This window comes from Chenopodium album, chromosome 9, assembly GCF_948465745.1.
Source record: "Chenopodium album chromosome 9, dcCheAlbu1.1, whole genome shotgun sequence".
NCBI classification, from domain to species: Eukaryota; Viridiplantae; Streptophyta; class Magnoliopsida; order Caryophyllales; family Amaranthaceae; genus Chenopodium; species Chenopodium album.
This window is the reverse complement of record NC_137842.1, coordinates 25,426,418-25,449,948: the sequence shown is the minus strand read 5'-3', so window position 1 is coordinate 25,449,948 and position 23,531 is coordinate 25,426,418. Positions and strand designations below refer to the sequence as shown.

The following is a 23,531-nucleotide window of genomic DNA, read 5'->3' as shown; positions in this document are numbered from 1 at the left end:
GCTTGACTGCAGAATCATTATCATCTAATGAAAGTTTCTCAAGATCAAAACAATCACGTAGAGAATGCAGAATTATATCACGAACCTGATGGTCTTTGTATGGTCTCCCTAACATACTCATGCGGTTAAATAGTTTAACCATCATATCCACATGAATCTGTACTGAGTGGCTTGACAATAGTTTTCTCGAAATTATCTCGCCACCTTGATCTTATAGGTTTCAAACCTAATATTTCCAGTCCAGGAGTTGTCGTTCTTGGGAACCATATTAATGATTTCCTCGACGTTTCCATCCAATTTCCCATCAACATGGGAATTCAGTATTCCATTGCGAACATCACGTAAGCACTTGAATAATAGATAAGGTTCATAGTCCATGAATCTTCTAGCCCAATCCTCTAGAATAGAATACAACATTACATATGCGACTATTAGAATTTGATCATTTCTCAAATGCTTCTCAAAAGTCATGCCTGGACTAAATCTGCCCTCAATTGGTAAGTCTAAACGAAATTCGAGATTTTCGTTCCTTGGAACACTTCTAAGTTCGCTTTCCCATGAACTTGAGAAAATTAAGCATTGTTTTCATAGTTGGTAGTAAAGAATTACTATCATCATTGTTACGGCTACCCATCTATGTAAAAATAAAGCAAAGTTTAATAATTATGTTTAATTAAACATTAAAATACCATATACGAATTAAATGGGTAACTTTAAAGGACTTTATTCAATATTAGTTGATCCCAATTGAATTTTAAGTAAATCCAAGACCCTTTATTTGTGTAATAGTTGACCTAACTGAGGCCCTACCATCAAGCATTACATTTTCAAGGTGAGTAAACTCTTTACTGATTTCAACTGTTGTTACTTTTAGTTGAATAATTAACCATCATATACTTAATTATTACCCTTTGCTTCAAGGTTCTAAACGCTTTAGGTAACATTGTTGAGCATAACCAATTAAATATGTAGAACATGATCCACCCCACAATGTCTAAAATAACAAGTGACACTCTGCGGAGGCCGACCTATCACTCACTATCCAAGGATTGTTGGGTATCTAATTGGAAAAGCATTCTCAATATTAGTAGGACCTAGATTCATCATGTTGTGATTATTTAGTGAACTCTAGCGCATCATCAATCAACATAAATAAAATCTAATCATGCATAATCTACTAATGCAATAAAACATGACATAATAAGGCCCCTTAATCCTAAGAAAACTAGAAATGAAAAGCTCCAACTTGAATCATCATGGATCTCCATCCACCTTGCTCCTTTGTGCCTTTATTTCATGGGCTTCTTTGGACTAACACTATTTAATTAACTAATCTATTTACTTTAAATAAAAGTTACAAAAATACTTAATGGTACGCATACCGTATTTAGATTACAAAAATACATCACGATGCGCAGATCGTATTTTAGAATCTATGAATCATACTAGTCTATATATACATCAACATAATATAATATATTATATAAATGCCATATAATAAATCACTCAACATGCTTGTCTAAACTACAACATCAAATGTTCATAATTAAGGTAACGCATTTCCTAAAATATCTTATATTTTAAATCATAATTAGATAACATCATATATTATTCATGACTAATTGTAAAATATCATATACTTTAATTTATGCATGAGATAGAATCAAATCTTATTTTAATGCAGAAAGATAAATCATATTTAATCTTCCATGATTATCCTAACAACTTTAGGAGATTCTATCCTAATTATTAGCCAATCAAATAATTTTAAAATCATTTATATCCTTATCTAATTATGGGATAATCACATTATTTAAATCAATTATTATCCTTTTGGAATATGCTCTGAATATCCGAATCAATCTTATCCAAAATTAACCACTTTAACTATGGATAATTACCAATTTACTCCCTCCGTCCTAGTTTACTAGCAACATTTTGACTGAACACGCTTGCCGATGTAAATGTTTGACCGTTGATATCTTTTTTATTATATATTTATATAAGTTATGAAAAGTTTATATTAAGTAACTGTACATTAAAATAGACCCAAAAACATCTTACATGATTACATTGACTTTCATATAACAGTTAAAAAAGATGGTCAGAAGGAGATGTGTGAATAGTGCAAAAAGTCAAACTGTTGCAAGTAATTTGGGACGGAGGGAGTAACAACTTTAAATATGGACAACATCAAATATAACAAATTTTGAATATTTGATTTTATCCTAAATAAAAGATTTTGTCTAAAATAAACCAATTTTATCCCAAACTAATTTTGTAATTATCTTTAAATATTTTTCAAAACAGAAATTTTTTATTTGAAAACCGTGACTACATGGTGCGGGCCACCATGATTGGCTAGCTGAGGCTAGCCACAATGGCTGGCTGCTTCACAGCAGCCACTACCATAAGGCACCAGCACCCCGTAGCAGTGGCAGCCACGGCACAGTAGTGGAAAAAATCTCATTCGTAAAAGGCTATTTGTAACGGGCAAAGTTTTGCCCGTTACAATTAAGATATTTGTAACAGGCAAAATAGTGTCCGTTACGAATACTTATTTATTTGTAACGGGCCAAATAGTGCCTGTTATGAATACGTATGTATTTGTAACGGACAAATTAGTGCCCGTTACAAATAAATAAGTATTTGCAACGTACACTATTTTGCCTGTTACAAATTCTTGGCCCAACTTATAGAGGAGCCCATTAGGTTTTTTATTAGGGTTTCACGGCTTTCACCTCTTACCCTCATTTCACGCCCGTCATTCACTCCCTTTCTCTCTCCTCTCATTTCGGTCGTCATTCACCCCCTTTCCCTCCTCTCATTTCACGGCCGTCATTCATCTCTTTTCCTCATTTCGAACTCAGTCCTTCTCTCCTCTCCTCCATCAATCGTAGAGAAAAAATGGTTAAATTAGGGGTTTTTATTTGCTTTATAGATCCAAGGGTTTATTAACAGGGGTTGCGCCGGATCCTTCTCAAGGTCTTTCCTCAATGCAACCAGAAGAGACGGGTGTTTCAAATTTGCGCCACAAGTTCTGGGCAACGTTTTGTTGTTGTTCGTTGCGAAGAGATCACACTTTCTGGTGGTCTTGTTCGGTATAAGATTAAGTACCTTCGTAAGAGGATGAACACCAAACCTTCTCATGGTCCTATTCATTTCGTGCTCTGGATTTTCTGCTTTTCTCTGGATTTTTTTTTTTCGATCTATTTTATTTGGTATTTTATATGTTTGATTGATACATTATAATATAGGATTGCTTCTTTGTTTGAGAAATGTAATTTGTTTCATGAACTTTTTGCGATTTTTCACTTAATTTATTTATGCTTGAAAATTGGATGTGAATTTATTTAGCTAAGTGTGATATTTAGAGGATAGAGTACTTATTTATACCTGTTTTTGACTAAATCATAGTGAATTTAAAGATGAAGTTTAATAATTAGGAGAAAATAGAAACAAAGGAAATTTAAAAGATACATATGCTTGTCAATTTGAATCAGCTCAAGACTTCAAGTTTATTATTTAGTGAGCTCATCAGACATTCTTTATCATGAAAATGAAAGATGCAAAGCAACTCTGTGCTGAAGCATTATAACATTGCTTGCTTAATCTCACGCAACTAACCTGACAACTTTATGTATAAGATGTTGATTATTATAATCTTTCCAATAACTCGAGGCATCACTCGGACCCAAAAATCAGTCCCTATTATTAATTGTCATTTGTATAGTAAGTAAATGATACAGATACACAATTTGATAAATAAACTGTTGTATTTAATCTTTATAAGTATGTGCAATTTGTGCTTTAACATGACAACAATGGAATCACATATGTGTGCCTCATCACAGTCAGTTAATGTGGTGTTGTTATTGACTGGCGTTTTTGTTGAATTAATCTAGTTGGAATCTAAGAGCTATGGATGATTGATGTTTTGCTTGTGAATTTCAGAATCTCATGGAGGTAGCTTATCAGATAATGGTGTTTGATTGACTGAAAGGCTAAAGTCGTATCACCTAATCAAAAGTAATTACTAAATCCTCTAACTAATGCACATAGGGAAGTAGGGTCGAATCCACAGGGAAACTGGTTTTTTTATTCCTAATTAATTAAAGCAATAAAAATTATTAAGTAACAAAAAAATATTATGGTGAAAGGAAACTAAACTACGGAAAGTAAAAGAAGAGAAGAATAAGAATAGAAAAATCAATGAATAAAAGACCTAGGGCATAGGTTCACCAATAAATAACATTCCAGGATAAAACATAATAATCAAACATAAATGCATCAATTAATCAGATCATAAAGGGATTTCACTACGTATTACAATCACAGAATTAATCTACCGATATTAAATCTCATCTCTCGAATCTCGACTTAATATTTTACAAATTAACCTGCCTATTGAAACTAGACCTAAACATCAATTCTCATCTCTCGAATCTCGAATTAATATTGTAAAACTCATGCATAAAAGATCAGGCCTAATCTAGTCACAGAGCATTAAACAATCAATAGGAAATTAATCTAGCATTGATAATCAACAACAATAAATTACCCCTTCATATTATTTATGGATCTCCACAAACCCTAGAAAGGAAACTAGTTAGACATAATTAAATATAAACTAAACAAAATAATTAAAGGAGACATGATGAAAGAAATAAAGTAAATAACTGAGATTAAAGTAGAAGAAATCGTTACCAAAATATTCAGAATTAAGGAGTTATATTAAGAACAAAGTAGAAAACAAAAGTTGTAGAGAGAAGAAAGTCTAAGAGAAGTAGTACGAATCGAAAGCATTAAAATCGTATTTTTATCTAAAACAATTACTCCTAATTAAAACTAAAATAAATTGCCGAATCAGCACTCTAAATATCTCGCGCCCGATCGGGCCCGCCTTTTCTTCAATAGGAGCGTCTCTCGCGTCCAAACTCGGGTGCAAACTACTCTTCCTCGCCCGGCCGGGCGCGCCTTTAGGCGGTAGCTTTTTGGCCAGGCTCGGGCACTAGGGCTAGCTTGGACTTATTGATTGGGCTCCGATTCTTCGGCCCAATTCGGATTTCCTCTTCGGGTCTTGAATACTCGGTCCCAAATGCCTCGGAATCTCAAATGCTAAGCCCTAAATCACCGGTTCGATGACTCTTACCGGCCCTGGGCAATAAAAACTGGTCGTGCTCCTCCAATGCTCGTAGTCACTCCATAATATCTCGGGAAAATGCTCCAAAAGTGCAAATCCCTACAAAAGTCAACCAAAACTACGAAAACACCAACTAGTAATAAAAATGGCTCTTAAGAGCCAATAACACTACCAATTATGACCAAGGGACGGGGGTAAAATGCTATATAAAAATAGACATGTCATTGACTGACTGTTAAACCAGCAAGCAAGCTATCATATGGGAAATCAGCAATGATATTTCTATTTGGTAGGTAGGTACACCTCATCCAACCGTTTTTGATATTGTCTGGGCACTTCCTGATTATTGCTTTTTTGCTAGATGTTGGTGGCTGATTGGTGATTTATTTTTCTGATTCATGTGTCCATGCTTCCTTTATTTAATTTTTCACCAAATACCACTGAGTTTAAGCTTAATTCATCGTATACCACCAAAAACTTTCTAATACACCATATAATCTTTAGTTTTATGGAAATGTCACAACATGCCATTAATGACCAACGGAGGTTAACACCGTTAGTCATTAAGGTTAATAATGCCACGTGGCACTCAATAATTGGTCCAAATAAAAAAAGTTAAAACAAAAACAAAAATATGTAAAAAAAAAAATGAAAAAAACCCACCACCCACCCCCAACCCCCCAAGCCACCGCGAAACCCTAACCCTTACCCTAGGCCCACCTAAAACTGGCTGGCCGCCACCCTAAACCCTCGAAATCGGCCGGCTGGAACCCCCCAATACAAACAACCACCCTGACGATCTAAGTCCAACTTCGAAATCACCCCTTGACCCAAATCCTACCCCCGAAATCACCATAACCACCACCCTTAAAACACCAGACAACCTCGAAAAACCCCTCTAACCTTCGCAAATCACCGAAAACCTCCATCCCGGCCTCGATTAACCCCTCTAACCTTCGCAAAACGGCCGAAAACCTCCATCCCATCCCCGATTAACCCCTCTAACCTTCACCACGAAACTTGCCGAAAACCACCACCACGAAACCCCAAAACACAAAAATCGAAACCCTAGATTTTGGTTTTAGGGTTTCGGCATACGTGGTGGTTCAATGGGGTGGAGATGGCATCGGGACAAGGCAAATTCGTTCGCCGACGCGGGGGAGGGGGGTTTCGACGTCGGCCGGTGTGTAGGGGACGGTTTTTCGAGTGAGGTAGGGGGTTTTTGAGGTGATTCAATGGGGTTTTCGAGGGAGGCACGACAGTTCAGGGGAAGAGGAGAAGCGCCGGCGGAGGTCCTGGTCGGATTCCGCACCGGCGAGGGGGTTCGTTTGTGGTGGCTGACAGGGGGTGTCGTTGGTGGTGGCTCGCTGGGGGAACGTTGGTGGTGGTAGGTTTTTTTCTTTTTTTTTAAAAAATTTTTTCAATAATTAATTAAATAATTATTTTAAAATTAAATTATTTAGAAGGTCATATTATTTAATGTAGTGTGGTATGTCTATTTAATTTTCCCTGAAAAATGTCATATTATTTAATGTAGTGTGTTGCATTTGATTTATAAAAGGATTTGCTATAGATCCTGTGTTCCAAGTTTTCATCCAAATTACTCCAAGGATTGTATTTCTAGATCTTATTCATTCATATAAGATAAGAAGTATGCCACATATGCCTCATTAAAACTGGTAGATCTATCTTGGTACTCTACATTTCTACATAGTTCTCCGTGATTTTCTTACATGTTCAATTTGATTGGTTTGGTTCTATTACATACTTGAGATTTTTTCAAAGCATGCAAGAAAAGAGATTTCTTACTAATCAGTGGAATATATCTTATTAAGTAAGGTATAGAAACACAGATTTAAATGATCCGAGCTGAAAATCTCACTTAGACCTTCTGGGAACTCAACGATAACTGCATGCAAATCATGTTTAGCTGTGGCCATTTCATTGTAAAATCATATATAAAGGTATGGCATGCACTATTCCAGAACCATGGCTCCATAGTATGTTATTATAGGTCCAAATTAAAATGGCAAATCTAATACTTTACTAATTACTAAGACTTAAAGCTTTATACGAGGACACAAAATTCTTGGAAATTCCTTAGTGTCATAGTCCGGGTGTTTTTGTATCGGATCATGCAGAGAACTCTTGCCTTCAACACCCAGACCGTGAAAATTAGTGTCTTAGCCTAACAAAAAGTGTAATGTTTAGTTTTGACGATTCATGTCAAGCTTGGTTCTTAATTGGCAGGTCAAGGGGACAAGGAAGGAGATACTTCATAACAGGGACATTTTTAATCATACAATGTGATGGGTTTATGAGCAGTTCTAGAGATATAATGTTGTATTCAGTGTATGTGTTATATTTGAATTTATTTTTATCGGAATTAAAACCAATACATATTAAGTGTAAATATAAATTTATCATATTATTTGATATAAGCATGTGAAAGCTAGCTGTACAAAATGTGGTAGACATTTTTTTTAATTGGATCAAAACCTATTTGTAACGGGTAAATGTAATGCCCATTACGAATAACGGGGCTATTCGTAACGGACACTTGTTTTGCCAGTTACATATAACTAGTTATTCGTAACGGGCAATTGTTTTGCCCATTACAAATAACAACTTATTCGTAATGGGCACTTGTTTTTCCCGTTAAAAATAACTACTTATTTGTAACGGACACTGCCCGTTACAAATAACATTTTCAATCTGTAACTGCCGCAAACGTAACACCCGTTGCCCATTACGGATAGGCTGTTTTTGCCCGTTACGGATAGTGATTATTCCACTAGTGGCAGCAGCGTGCAACGCTTGCACAGCTGCTGCCTCAACCACCCTAGACCGCCACCCTCCCTTCCCCTCCCTCTTGGACAAACCACCAAGTCGGTAACCGCCGTGGTTGCGCCACCCAGTCGCGGCTACCGGCCTTAAAAAATATTTTTTTTTTGGTTTTTAATTTAATTAAAATAAATCAAAATTAAAATAAATTAGTCCAAAAATTAAAATTAAATGAACATTCAACTCTAAAATTAGGGTTCATCATAAAATTAATCCCAATTTTATTCTAACTCTTAAAATTAAATCGATGATCATACACATAACATTTTTATGTAAAATCAATCCGATTATCATGAAACATAAAACAATTTGAATTAAATCAAACTTAATCAAAAAAATAAAAATTAAAATCATAATTTAGGGCTATGAATTTTCGAAAAAATTCATAATTTAGGGTTCGGGGTTTGAAAATTTCGAACATTTTAGGGCTAAATTTTGGCCCTCTTCATGGGTAGTTGAACATATTTAAATCGCATTTAATCAATTCCAAAAGTTTAATCACATTAAATATAACAATTGAACCATAATTCAATTAATTTCTCCCTCTTAATTGATTATAAAATTAACATGGACTTCAAATTAATTGTATTAATATGATCAAGCGCGTTCATGCAAGAGGCTAAGTGATACCACCGTAGGATTTTATAGGTACTACGCAACGGAAAATAATAAATCATATTCAATCTAGCACCTAATCCCAAGATAGCATGCATAACACACAAGACAGATAATCATACCTTTGAAGCGTGAATTCCACGTAGCAAACACTTGACAAATTAAGCAGAGAATAGAGCCCCAAGCGTTGCTCCTCTACTTAGTCCACGAGCTTCAAACAAGCTGTCCAACAATACTAGATTGGTCGAGTGATTGAGAAATACCTCGATCACAACCTTTAATGGACTAAGCCGAGCACCATAATCCACTACCGCCACGAACCACCACACTGGCGCTGAGGGAGGAAAGAGAGCCGTGAGAGAGAGGAGTATGAGAGGGGGTTGGTCTTGTGTTTGCTAACTCGGGTTTTGATCTTACTGATCAACTGAATTACTGTGTCATGCAAACCCTAGGCACCTTTCTATTTATAATCACATTATAATTAGAATAGGGTTAGGAATCCCAAAACCCTTTAATCCTCTTCATATGGTCTGCCGTAGTAGGGGATGAGGCCCATCATAGGCTTCGTCCTCTCTTGCCCGATTAAAACCCTTTGTGTGACCTTATAGGATCCGTTTATCTAGCCCAAAGATCATTAATTACTCTAGCTATGATAAAACGACGATCCAAATGTCCGAACTTAATTATCTCCATAATTTGATCCATTTATATATCTAGTAATTACACACGACAAAGACATAAATCCTTTAACCCAGACCCGAATTTTTAAGGAGGACCCAGACCCAAACCCAGATCCATCGTGTCTAGCGGGTCTTGGGTCAAAAACAGGTCTAACTATGATTTTTATTAATATATATATACATATATACATACATATACATACATATATATACATCTATACATACATATACATACATACATATATATACATTTATATATGTATATATATATATATATATATATATATATACATATATATATGTATGTATATATATATATATATATATACATATATATATATATATGTATATATATATATATATATATATATATGATAAATTTATAATTATACTACTACTTCAGAATAGTAAAAAAAGCATTAAAAAAATGTGTTCATATTTTTTACACACTAATAATTTTTTCATTAACACGTAAAGAAAATGCAAGAAAATAAAAATCGTACTATGCAAAAACTAGATTGCATTGTAAATGATTAATGGAAGTTTGCATGTGCTAAGTTTGATTAAGCCTTGATGACTAAGCTTGATTGCATTGTAAATCCTTTTGACATGTCCATTTGATTTATAATTTGCAATTGTTGGACGGTTAGAATTGTGATTCTCCTAGTTTGTCTTTGATAATGGAGACGTAGCTTGATGATTAGGCGATAACTCTTCGATTCTTATTGATAGCTCTTACTACTAGTCCTTTTAACTATTGATTAGCTTGACTTTCCCCTAATGTGTGCAATTATCATGATACATGTTGATCCCTATTTCCTAGTGTTTTATTATTATTATTATTATTATTATTATTATTATTATTATTATTATTATTATTATTATTATTATTATTATTATTAATAAAATAAGGATACAAAGTTCTAAGAGAAAGAAGAAAAGCATGAAAATAAATAGCAAGTACACAAAATAAATATTACCTACAGAGGGATAAGCCGAGGCATAGCCACACCTCTATTATCCTTCTCTAAAAGACGACTAAGTTCTACCTGAACATTATATTATTATCATAGACTTCCAATTGAAAATCCTTAATGACTCCACGATTTACTAACCAATCCGTCGCTCTATTCCCTTCTCTGAAAATGTGAGCTACAGTCACTTGCCAACGATCAACGCAAATAAGATTTAAGCATTGTTGTATATCATGAACACATTCACCTCTTCTAGCGTCTTTGTTCTGCATTTCTTGGACCACAACCAAATCATCAAATTGAATTTCTAGCTTCTCAATTTGGAGGGTTAGGGCCAGCTCTAAACCTCTTACCAAGGAAAAAACCTCCGCTCTATAAGCAGAGCAATACCCATAGCTTGCTAGAAAAAGCCATCACAAAGCTACTAGCATAGTCTTTAATAATTCCACAAACCCCAGCTAGCCCAAGGCTGCCCTTAGCCGCACCATCGCAATTTAGAACATACTACCCAAAAGAAGGAGCATGCCAATTGATGTTGGCAGGTATCTTATATTTGTTTTGTGCTAATTCATCAACTGAAGCATCCCAAATTGCTCTCCTCGCTTCATCATACATGACTTGAAGAAAAGATCCAAAATCTAAAGGGATTTTATTCCTTTGATTGTACACAAAACAATTTCTCTAACGCCAAATCCACCAAATCGTGACTCCAAAATAAATAGGTCAAGATTCTTTACCTTCAATGTCGTCATCTCTTGCACTTTTAGTAATCAACTCTTTAAAATTTCCTCGAAAGAACCGGTGCATTATCGATTCATCCATCGTTTTTCTCCACACCATTTTTGCAGCTAGGAAGTCACGAATTATGTGCAATGTGCTTTCTTCAAAAGCCCCACAAATGTAGCTGACAGGGTAAAGTCGTATCCCCTAATCAAAAATAAATACCTAAATCCTCTAACTAAAGTAGATAGGGAAGTAGGGTCGATCTCCATAGGGAAACAAGTCTTTTTACTCCTAATTAATTATTATAATCTAAATTATCTAAGTAACCAATATTTATGTTTGAGTATGAAACTAAACTACAAAGAATAGGAATAGGGAGAAAACAATATATAAAAGGATCTAGGGCATAGGTTCACCAATAAATAATACTCCAGGGTAAAACATAGTAATCAATCATTGACATTGCATAAATAACATGATTAACAGGCTCTCGCAATTTATTAATCAACATAGATCTAACAGGCTCTCGCAATTTACTAGATCTAAGTTCTTATTGAAAATAGCCTTTAATATCAAATTAACATCTGCTCGATTCATCAATTCAATATTGCTATACTTTTACAAGCCGCAATTGTAAAACATTAAAACAATTCAACAAGAAATTATCATGCAATATCAAAAATCAATAGTAGTCAATCATCAATGCATCAATTAACCAGATTGTAAAGGGCTTTCGCTACGTATTACAATCACACAATTAATTTACCGGTATTAAATCTCATCTCTCGAATCTTGACTTAACCATTTATAAATTAACCTGCCTATTGAAACTAGACCTAAACATCAATTCTCATCCCTCGAATCTTGAATCAATATTGTCAAACTCATGCATAAAAGATAGGCCTAATCTAGTCACAGAGCATTAAATCAATCAATAGGAAATTAATCTAGCATTGATAATTAACAACGACAATTTACCCCTTCATATTATTTATTAGATCCCCATAAACCCTAGAAATTAAACTACTCTCAAATCATCATGACTAAACTAATCAAATAAATAAATAAAAGCATAATCAAGGGAGTAAATAAAATAACTGAAATTAAAGGGGAAGAAATTGTTACCAAAAAGTAATCTGGAATTAATGGAAGAATTAAGAACAAAAGTTTAGAGAGAGAATTCTAAGAGAATAGTTAAGAGAGTAAAGAAAGAGTAAAGAGGAGAAGAAGATATCCTAAAAACGTATTACGGAGGAGTATTTATACTCCGTACAAAAATCCTAAACTAAAAAAAATTAAAACTACGTTAAACATCAACTAATAAAACACGCGCCCCATCAGGCGAGGCACCGCCCGATTGGGCGCGCCTTTTTTATCATAGTACAAATCTCGCGCCCGGCCGGGCGCGTCACCGGGCGCCAGACTAAGCTTCTCCCGCCCAGCCGGGCGCGCCTCTGGGCGCCAGCCTTTTTGGTCGGGCGACTCATTTGGGCCACTATTTGGACTTCGATTGGGCTCCAATTCTTCGGGCCAATCTGGGTTTTCTCTTTGGGTCTTGAATACTCGGTCCAAATGCCCCGGTATCACCTATACCGAGCCCTTAATCACCGGTTCGATGGCTCTAACCGGCCCTGGGCTATAAACTCTGGTCGTGCTTCTCCAATGTTCGTGATTGCTCCAAAATATCTCGGGAAAATACTCCAAAAGCATAAATCCCTACAAAAGTCAACCAAATCTACGAAAACACTAGAAAACACCAATTAGTAATAAAAGTGGCTCTAAAGAGCCAAAAACACTACTAATTACGACCAAGGGACGGGGGTAAAATACTATATAAAATAGACACATCAAACTCCCCCAAGCCAAACCTTTGCTGGTCCCTAAACAAAGATCTCATCAATGAATCAATAAATATACTTCACCCCAAAAAGTAAAAATCAAGCGCAAACGATTCATGATAAATCAAATAAACATGCTTCAGAGTCAACCAATCAAATCCATTTAATTACCAATCTTCCCTAACAATTTCCAAACAGAGCAAACCACAAGAGCATATAGAATTCAAGACTAGTGCTCACACACTCAACTCTCATTTATGTGGCGAGTAAAAGATGTACTCGATCGCTCTCCATCCAACCCCTTTATGTGAACAATGCCCTCCCAACTCACACTCTCGTGTGTATAAAAAACATTGAGCGCTCATCCTACTAGTCGACTCGAAATATGTCAAATCATAACTTGCATTGATAAACAACACTTTCACATTCATACAACTCTATGCACAACGGTCGGAAGGTCTTTAAAGCTTGTAATGTAAGGCTAGGGTAAAGGGTAGGAATCATTTGGGAACAAGTGAGAGAAAAACTATGCTTAAGGGAGCAAATCCTAGTAAAACCAAAGTCAAAAATAAATAATGACTAATCATCTCCAACATACTCAACTCCAACAAAAATTCACCAAATACAACTCCAAACAATATAAATAATCCCAACTCTTACAATTTCACTCATAAGATATAATAATGAAGAAGTGGAGTGAATAAACAAACTTTATTTTCCAAACTTGAATTTTTCATTGAAGCTCTATTATTTTTTTCCTTTCCTTTTGACTAACCTCCAACTAGAACATTTGAACACTGAACACTTTTTTTTTTTTTCTTTTGATTGAAGTTCACTTAATTTTTTTTCACATTTTTTTTCTTTGAACTTCTATTTTTTTCATAACATCATGCTTTATTTTTCCAAGAAAATATAACTCTCAAACTCATTAAAAAAAAACATGATTAACAACAAAACAACTTCTCAAATCCCACCCAAATTGTGCAAATAATAAGCACACTACAAACTCCCTCACCTCACTCACTAATAGCTTTCCCAAGCCAAGCTTGGGACTAGTAACCAATGGGGAAAAATAGGCTTGTAATGTGGCTAATAAACAACAAAAAGTCAAGGCAACAACATGGGTAGCAAGAAGGGAAACAAATGTATCTACAATCATCTGGAGGCTACCTAAAAGAACAATGCCTTCGTCCTCCATAATGTGCATAATAATGAATCATATAAACATTACTAATAGTTGCAAACCAATACTCAAATTCATTGACATACCAGGAACTATTACACATTTCCTAACCAAATCAACTAGTCAAGCACTATATTCACAAGTAGTTGGACAAAATTGACGCATGTTAAGGTTTCAAGGAAATCAAACATCAAATCATGATCAACTAATCCACAATGCTTATCATCAAATACCAGGAATCAAAACAATTTTCTCAAGTAAGGGGCACAGGGAACCATAATTTATAATTCATTGGAACGTATTTTTGGATTTTTTTATTTTTCAAATTTTTTATTTTTTTATTTTTCTATATAAAGAAACCAATAAAACTAACCTAGAAAGCAAGAAAACTAACCTAATAAAACACACCAGAAATAAAAGAAAAGTGAAAAAGAAATATACCAAACCAAAATCTCCCCCAAGCCAGAATCAGACAATGTCCTCATTGGCTCGGAAACTAGCCCAGCATAGCTAGTCCTCGTCATCCTCATCCATCGAGCCGAAACCCGCACCTCCACTGCCACCTGCACCACCTGCACCACCTGCACCAGAAGAGCTACCACCAAAATAATCAGCGTGAAAAAGCCCCCCCGCCGGTCCCTAGAAAGGAATGTCTTGCCCGTACCCGAAGAAAGAAGAATAGTTAGTGTAAATACTACGGGCAGTGGGATCCCTATCGTATCCCTGGGGTGGTGGCTGAAACCAGTCAGGGTGAATAGCGTCGTCGGGAATGTTGCCCCGACGAGCATAATCATCGTACATAGGGTAGAGAGCTCTACCCTGGTTCCTCTCTAGATACCTTAACCTTTAGTCCAAGGAACCTGAAGTGGTACTGGTTGTGGCATGCCTACTCAAATGGTGAAATATAAACCTACCAATGTTCAATTTTCCGTACCCGTACACAAAATGTCCTATGACAGCTAGTTCGTTAGTTTGAGCGTTATGAGGCTCGGCCCTACCTAAAAAACACAAACCGGCAAATCTTTGCCAGATTTTTGGGACAGGGTGGTGAATAGGTTTGGTACTAGCATGTTGGGGGTCGGGGGTAGGTAAACCAGTCAAAGCATAATATAAGTCACCCATTTTATAGTCTGCATGCCACTGGTGAGATAATTCAGAATTTAATTAAAAATTTTTACAAAATTCTACAAAAGTTAAACTAATATTTCTATTATTTAACCTGAAAAATAAATTAGGCCCATTTCTACTACTAACAACATGAAAAGTGGACAGGAATTCACAAGTAAGTTCTCGTTATGTAGGGTAGTGCATGTCAACAAATTTTCTCATGCTAATGTCATTCAAAAATCGTTTAACAAAATCATACAAACCAAATTATTCTAGGGTAGGGCGGTGTAACCACCGAGAAGGAATTACCTCACAACCGACCAAATGCTCTAGCCGTTCCTTTTGTTCCCGACTCACAATCCGGATCGTCGGCCAATACGGGAGTTGTAAGTCCGGGTCGTATTCCTCCCTCGAACTGGAGCTCCTACAAAAAATGGACCTAGCCCTCTTTGATGCCATGTTCAAAAAATGGGTTTGAAAATTTATTGAATTAAAACTGAAAAAAATTTTATATGAAAGTGAAGAGGATGAAGAGAGGATCACAAATATGTAAAGAGTTTTGAATTTGGGTTTGTAATGGAGGATAAATCTTAGAGACAAGTTAGAGAAAATTTGAGTTTTAGATAGAGAAAGTAATGGAAGAAAGAAGAAATGGAGAAAGAAAGAAGAAAAGAAGGAAGAAGAAGACGCGGAACAACTCGCGCCCGGTCGGGCGGTGGGTCGCCCGGTCGGGCGATCTGGGATATTTCCTATGCTGGTTCTCGCGCCCGGTCGGGCGGACTTTGCCGGGTCGGGCGATCTGATGTGTTTAAATTCGTAACCTTTCGCGCCCGGTCGGGCGATCTATCGTCCTGATATTCTTCTAGCCCTCGCGCCCGGTCGGACGCCATTCGCCCGGTCGGGCAATTTTTAAGTCATTATTTTCGCCCTTCTCGCGCCCGATCGGGCGAGGCTAGCCCGATCGGGCGAGGCTAGCCCGATCGGGCGAGGCTAGCCCGATCGGGCGGACAATTAAGTTCGTAAACGTCAAGTTTCGTGCCCGATCAGGCGCCACTCGCCTAGTCCGGCGAAATTTCTTATTTTTAGATCATTGCTCTCGCGCCCGATCGGGCGAGCTTCGCCCGGTCGGGCCCGAGACTAAATCGGCGAAATATTAATTTTCTTCTCTTCTCGAAAATTTGGCTAACTCTTTTTCTTCAAACCTGTACAAACACTCATAGAACTCGTTAAATTCCCTCATTTCTCCTCTCATAAGAAAAAGAAAAGAAAAACTCGTTTAAAAAGCATTAAAAATACGGTTTGCCTCCCGCAAAGCGCTGGTTTATCTAGGTCCCGCACGACCTTCTTACCAACTACAATTTCTAGGACCCTTGGCCTAACGATTGATCGGGCGGTTTCTCACCCGGTCTAGCGGTGTTCAGGCTGCGATTCAGCTTTCTGACATACCCTGTTGGACGCCAAATCACCTTATCTGGTGGATCCTCCTTGACTTGGACTGGGGGATCTTCAATGCTACGCACTAAAAATCCTTCTTCGATCGGATGTGGTTTCAAAGTGTCATTGCGTTCAACACTTGCAAATCGATCTGGCGGAACACTTACCATAGGCTCGATTTGTACAACTTGCTCGATCGGTTCCACTTGTTCATCCTCGAAACCAAGACCAACATTGTAGAGTGCTCTTTCTATTGCATCGACTTCCTTCTGCCATTTGTCTATCTCATATGAAAAGGATGCAACACAAGATACCGCCTCCAAGGGATCTTTTTCAAGAGCTTAGGACTTGTTAGAATAATTTACAACCACATTAACACTGAAACATTTCTCCTCAGTCATGGAGCTTTTAGGGGCATTATTCAGATTAAAAACAACTTTATCATCCCCTACTGATAGTGTTAACTTACCACTTCTTACATCTATGACTGCTCTTGCAGTGTTAAGGAATGGTCTACCCAAAATAATTGGGGTTTGCGTATCCTCAGCCATATCAAGAACAACAAAATCTACAGGTATATAAAATTTACCTACTCTAACGGGGACATCCTCTAAAACACCTAGGGGGTATTTGAAAGAACGGTCGGCCATTTGCAGAGTTATATTGGTAGCTTTTAACTTACCCATATTCAACTTAGAACACACAGATAATGGCATGACGCTAACACTAGCACCCAAATCACATAATGCATTATCAATCAAGAGATTGCCAATATGACAAGGGATAGAAAAACTAGCCGGATCTTTGAATTTAGGTGGAGACTTATTCTGAAGTACGGCACTACACTCTGCAGTGAAAGCTACTATCTCTACCTCACTAATAGACTTTTTTCTCGTCAATATTTCTTTCATAAATTTTGCATATGAGGGGATTTGCGTGATCAATTCAGTAAAGGGAACTGTTACCTTCAAATCTTTTGCCACCTCTAGGAACTTACCAAACTGCTTATCCAAGTTTGTCTTCAATTGATGATTGGGGAAAGGAAGTTTGATAATTGGCTTTGGAGCATTATTATTCTTGTCTGGAGTATCCACCTTCTCTTGAGTTGTACCCTGCAATGTAGAATTAGACATGTTAGTATTATCCTTTAGCCCTGCAGGGCTATCAACTACATTGTTTGGTTTAACGGAATCAAGATTAGCATTATTTAATAAAACAGGTTCATCAACTCTGGGCTTAGAGGGCCCTTCATAGTTTTAACCACTCCTTAGAGTAATTGCAAATGCTTGATCCGTAGGCCTATTCGGCTGTGCTGGTAGAGCTCCCTGTTGGCGGGCTTGTAGAGTAGCGGAGAGTTGCGCAATTTGATTATCCATAATTTTATTATGCGCTAGAATTTGATCAATTGTCGCGTCTCTGCTCTCCATGTGCTTTTGCATATTAGCCAACATTGCTCTAATTTCCACCAGAGAAGGGTCAGAAGATGGGGAGGGTTGTTGTGGCTGGTTCTTCTGGCTAGCATTGGGATGATAATATTTTTGCTGCTGTGGCGCCTGTGGTTCTTTTGGTGGTGGATTTTGAACATTAGTGCTCCGGTAGGAAAGGTACGGATGATTCCGATACCCAGGATTGTAGGTGTTAGAGTATGGGTTATTCTGCCTATAAGCTTGGAAGGCATTAACTTGCTCCACGGAACTCCTGCAATCTTACTCCCAATGACCTACAATACCACAATTTTCACAGAAAACCTCATTAGAATTATTATTAATTGCAGAAACATTAGCTACATTAGCAGTGCTCAGATTATCTAATTTTTGGCAAATAGAGGTTAGTTGAGCTTGCAAAAAGGATACAGAGTCGACACTATGCTTCCCCTTGTTAGCAAATCCTCTGGGATTCCCATATTGGGAATTGTGTATCGCCATATCTTCAATAACCTGACCTGCATCATCAACATTAAGATTCATGAATCTCCCACTAGCTGCAGAGTCTAAAATTATTCTAGAGGAATTTCCAATGTCGTTATAAAAGGCTTGGATTAACTGCCATTGTGCTAAATTATGGTGAGGGCATTCTCTTTGTAAGTCCTTGAACCTCTCCCAAGCCTCATATAAAGATTCATCGGCTTCTTGGGCAAAGTTCTGAATCGCACTCCGTAGTACTGCTGTTCTCTCTGCAGGATAATACTTGTTATAGAAATTCAAAACAAGAGTTTCCCAGTAAGTTATACCAAGTGTAGTTCTATTTAAGCCATTAAACCACAATATAGCTTTTCTAGTTAAAGAGAAGGGAAAAAGAATCTCCCTGATTTGGTCTTGAGTAACCCCGGCTTGCCTGATGGTGTTGCAATATTGATAATAGTCGGCAATGTGAAGATTTGGGTCTTCACCCTTGGCTCCACTGAATTGCTTCCTCTCTATCATCGTTATAAATTGAGGTTTGATTTCGAATTGAACCCCATCAAGAGCCGGAGTAGGGGTGAGATGTCGAAAATCCGTAAGCTTTGGTTGTGAATAATCACTAAGCTTCTTTGGAGCCGTCATCTCTGATTCTACGTCTGATGATACCTCTAAATCGCTAGAATCAGTTGGAGGATCGCGGTGATTATTGTTATTATCACCAGAATCCGCCAGGATTTACTTGTAGAAATTTTTCTGTCTATGGAAGGAACGTTCGATCTCAGGATCGAATGGGATGTAACCTGATCTGGAACACCTGGGCATAAACAAAAACTAGAAGCAAATATGAGATTTGTCTCAGAGAACTATCGCTCTGTGAGACAAAAAGGGAAATAATCTAGACTACAAAAACAATCAGAAATAAAAATAAGACCGTTTCCCCGGCAACGGCGCCAAATTTTGACAGGGTAAAGTCGTATCCCCTAATCAAAAGTAAATACCTAAATCCTCTAACTAAAGTAGATAAGGAAGTAGGGTCGATCTCCACAGGGAAACAAGTCTTTTTACTCCTAATTAATTATTATAATCTAAATTATGTAAGTAACCAATATTTATGTTTGAGTATGAAACTAAACTACAAAGAATAGGAATAGGGAGAAAACAATATATAAAAGGATCAAGGGCATAGGTTCACCAATAAATAATATTCCAGGGTAAAACATAGTAATCAATCATTGACATTGCATAAATAACATGATTAACAGGCTCTCGCAATTTATTAATCAACATAGATCTAACAGGCTCTCACAATTTACTAGATCTAAGTTCTTATTGAAAATAGCCTTTAATATCAAATTAACATCTGCTCGATTCATCAATTCAATATTGCTATACTTTTACAAGCCGCAATTGTAAAACATTAAAACAATTCAACAAGAAATTATCATGCAATATCAAAAATCAATAGTAGTCAATCATCAATGCATCAATTAACCAGATTGTAAAGGGCTTTCGCTACGTATTACAATCACACAATTAATTTACCGGTATTAAATCTCATCTCTCGAATCTTGACTTAACCATTTATAAATTAACCTGCCTATTGAAACTAGACCTAAACATCAATTCTCATTCCTCGAATCTTGAATCAATATTGTCAAACTCATGCATAAAAGATAGGCCTAATCTAGTCACAGAGAATTAAATCAATCAATAGGAAATTAATCTAGCATTGATAATTAACAACGACAATTTACCCCTTCATATTATTTATTAGATCCCCATAAACCCTAGAAATTAAACTACTCACAAATCATCATGACTAAACTAATCAAATAAATAAATAAAAGCATAATCAAGGGAGTAAATAAAATAACTGAAATTAAAGGGGAAGAAATTGTTACCAAAAAGTAATCTGGAATTAATGGAAGAATTAAGAACAAAAGTTTAGAGAGAGAATTCTAAGAGAATAATTAAGAAAGTAAAGAAAGAGTAAAGAGGAGAAGAAGAGATCCTAAAAACGTATTACGGAGGATTATTTATACTCCGTACAAAAATCCTAAACTAAAACAAATTAAAACTACGTTAAACATCAACTAATAAAACACGCGCCCGATCGGGCGCGCCTTTTTTATCATAGTACAAATCTCGCGCCCGGCCGGGCGCGTCACCGGGAGCCAGACTAAGCTTCTCCCGCCCAGCCGGGCGCGCCTCCGGGCGCCAGCCTTTTTGGCCGGGCGGCTCATTTGGGCCACTGTTTGGACTTCGATTGGGCTCCAATTCTTCGGGCCAATCTAGGTTTCCTCTTTGGGTCTTGAATACTCGGTCCAAATGCCCCGGTATCACCTATACCGAGCCCTTAATCACCGGTTCGATGGCTCTAACCGGCCCTGGGCTATAAACTCTGGTCGTGCTTCACCAATGTTCGTGATTGCTCCAAAATATCTCGGGAAAATACTCCAAAAGCATAAATCCCTGCAAAAGTCAACTAAATCTACGAAAACACTAGAAAACACCAATTAGTAATAAAAGTGGCTCTAAAGAGCCAAAAATACTACTAATTACGACCAAGGGACGGGGGTAAAATACTATATAAAATAGACACATCAGTAGCACTTGGGGCTATCCGTCATCTTTAGCTTTAAAAGGTTCAAATTTCCTAGCACTCTATCATGACAAGCCAGCCACATGAAGGCTTTAATACATTGTTACACGGGTAAATTCCTAACAAAGGGGAAACTAGGTCGTTAACTAATCCTCCCTAAGCTAAACACAATTTATAATCACTTAACAAACCTAAATACAAGTATAGAGGTAAGTCAAGTATCGAAACCCTAGAAACGGTTATTTTCAAATGCTTTCAATTGTGCGCCTTGGCTAGGTCGAAATTAAGGGTGAAGAATACAATAACTAAGACTAATGAACTAACAAAACAAAGAATCAAACAAATAAAACACTAAGGAGTAGGGATCAACAATTGATCATGACAATTGCAACGACTTAGGAAGAACATGCCAATTAGTGGTTGTGAAGACTAATAATAAGAGCTATCAATTGGAATCACTGAGCTATCTCCTAATCGTTAAGCTAGTAGTCTCGCCGAATAACAAACTGGGAGAATAACAATCCAAACCAATGGACAATTGCAATTCCTAAAACAAAGGGTCGTGTCAATAGAAATCACAATGCAATCTAGCATAATTCTCAAGGCCTAATCAAATTACACACATGCAAATTTACACTAATCACTTTAATCTCAACAATCAATCAGCATAGTTCCTAAATTAACAAAAATAAATCAATCATAGAAGTTTCACCCAATCCCTAGTCAAACAACTACTTAAGAATCATCATCTAATGAACAAGCAACTAAGAAATTAAGAATCAACAAAATGTAAAGAACAATTACACTAGTCAAGAATCAAACATAAAAATCAAATCAAACAAACATGAAATTAAACAAAGCAATAAAATGAGATAGAGTTAGAAATCCTCATTAATTGATTATGGAGATCTTTAATACAATTGTCACCTTGAATCTTCAATATCTCAAATCCCCAGTGAAATCTCCAACTTTCTCTCTGTAAATCTACTTCTAAATTAACCCTAAAACTAGAGGGGGAAACTCTCAACTAAGCTAAAATTATTATCAAAATTATTTCAAAAACTTCCTACAAAAGTTGGGTTGAAAAACCATTTATAAGAGGCGTGAGAACGAAACTGAACAAAAACGAAAACCCGAACTGGCGCGCCCTTGCACGAATCTGCAAGCCCAAGCGTGTGGCCTCGCGCATTTGGGTTTCTTCGACTTCTTCCTAGCCTCGTGCACTCGCAAATTGGTTTTCGTGAGTGCACGCAATATGTTCATGATAGTCACTAAGCATGGAAGATTCAAACAGAGGAAAGGGTGGGTTCAACATCGCGATTTCATGAGAGTGCAGCTTGAGAGCGCAAGAGCTAGAACTTGGAGCATCCACTTTATTGCATCATGTGCTTTCCCAATGTTGTGAGCTTGCTCCAAAAGCATCTTTTAACTTAGAAAACTAACAATATCAAGACCCGAACCTCATACAATACCTACAACCATAAAAAGAGAAGAAACAAAGGAGAAAATACTAGATTCCTAGCCTTCTCTCTTAGCGGAGTCACTTCACCAGCCATTGTATCCCTCTTTGAGCGAGCCTGCTGAATCTCCTTATCCTTTTGAATAAGGGCCAAACCTTGATTCTAATACTCCTTCTCCACCGTAAGCAAGGCATTGGACAAGTCACCAACAGACTTAACGAGCTGCAAACAAGAAAGAAGACGAAAATAAGCTAAGGTAAAAGCCAAAAAGCGAGAAAAATAATCCAAGCCACAAATAAAAGAATAAGCTAGAGAAGGAAACTAAAACTATAAAAAAAAAATAAAAAGAAAGGTTAAGAGCAAAGGCTGACCTTCTACAGATCATGGCACGCAGTGGCCACAGGGAGACTGATTGAGCTACTGGTAGAATCAGCGGGGAGACAAACCCCCTAAGTAAGGCGGTATCCCATAGTGCCGCCATCTTGAGGTTTGTCAACAAACAAGGACTCATAAACCCTAACATTCATTAATGGACGGAATGGAGCATTCTCAGCTCCAGTAAGGAACAATAGGGGTCAGAGCATAACATTAATGGCACTTTAGAGAACCCTATGGGTCCAGTAGGACGAAAGGTGCTTCAAGCAGAGAGTGATCTGAGGTCGCGGAAGGCATATTCTCAAAAGCATCACCTAAGAACTGGTGAACACAATGGTTAAGCTCGCTGGAGTTTTGAGTGCCAACCTTCCTACCATCATTCTCACCCGGAAGCCCAGTGTTGGAAAAATGAGAGGCAAAAGGATCAAGGGCAGAAAAAGTCAAAGCCTTGTTAGTAGTGGGCCATTCGGTGTCAACAATGGGAGAGGTCATAGGATCATCCTCTAAATCTATGCCTAATTGATCCTGCTTGTGGGTAATCCCGGGTTGAGAATGCCCGCCCCTGTTAGCACTCCACAAGTGACCTCCCAGCCCTGAAGGGTGAGGTGGAATTATGAGAAGCTCCATAATAGTTTCATCGGGGAGCTAAAAA

At 37.1% G+C, this 23,531-nt stretch overlaps 1 non-coding gene across 1 annotated transcript; it reads left to right on the top strand.

Annotated features, from left to right (window-relative positions):
• Positions 1–18,596: 18,596 nt before the first annotated feature.
• LOC145560953 (small nucleolar RNA R71) lies at positions 18,597–18,703 on the top strand. The gene has a single exon (XR_014093543.1). It is a non-coding gene; the product is annotated as a small nucleolar RNA R71 (small nucleolar RNA).
• The last annotated feature ends 4,828 nt before the right edge of the window (positions 18,704–23,531 follow it).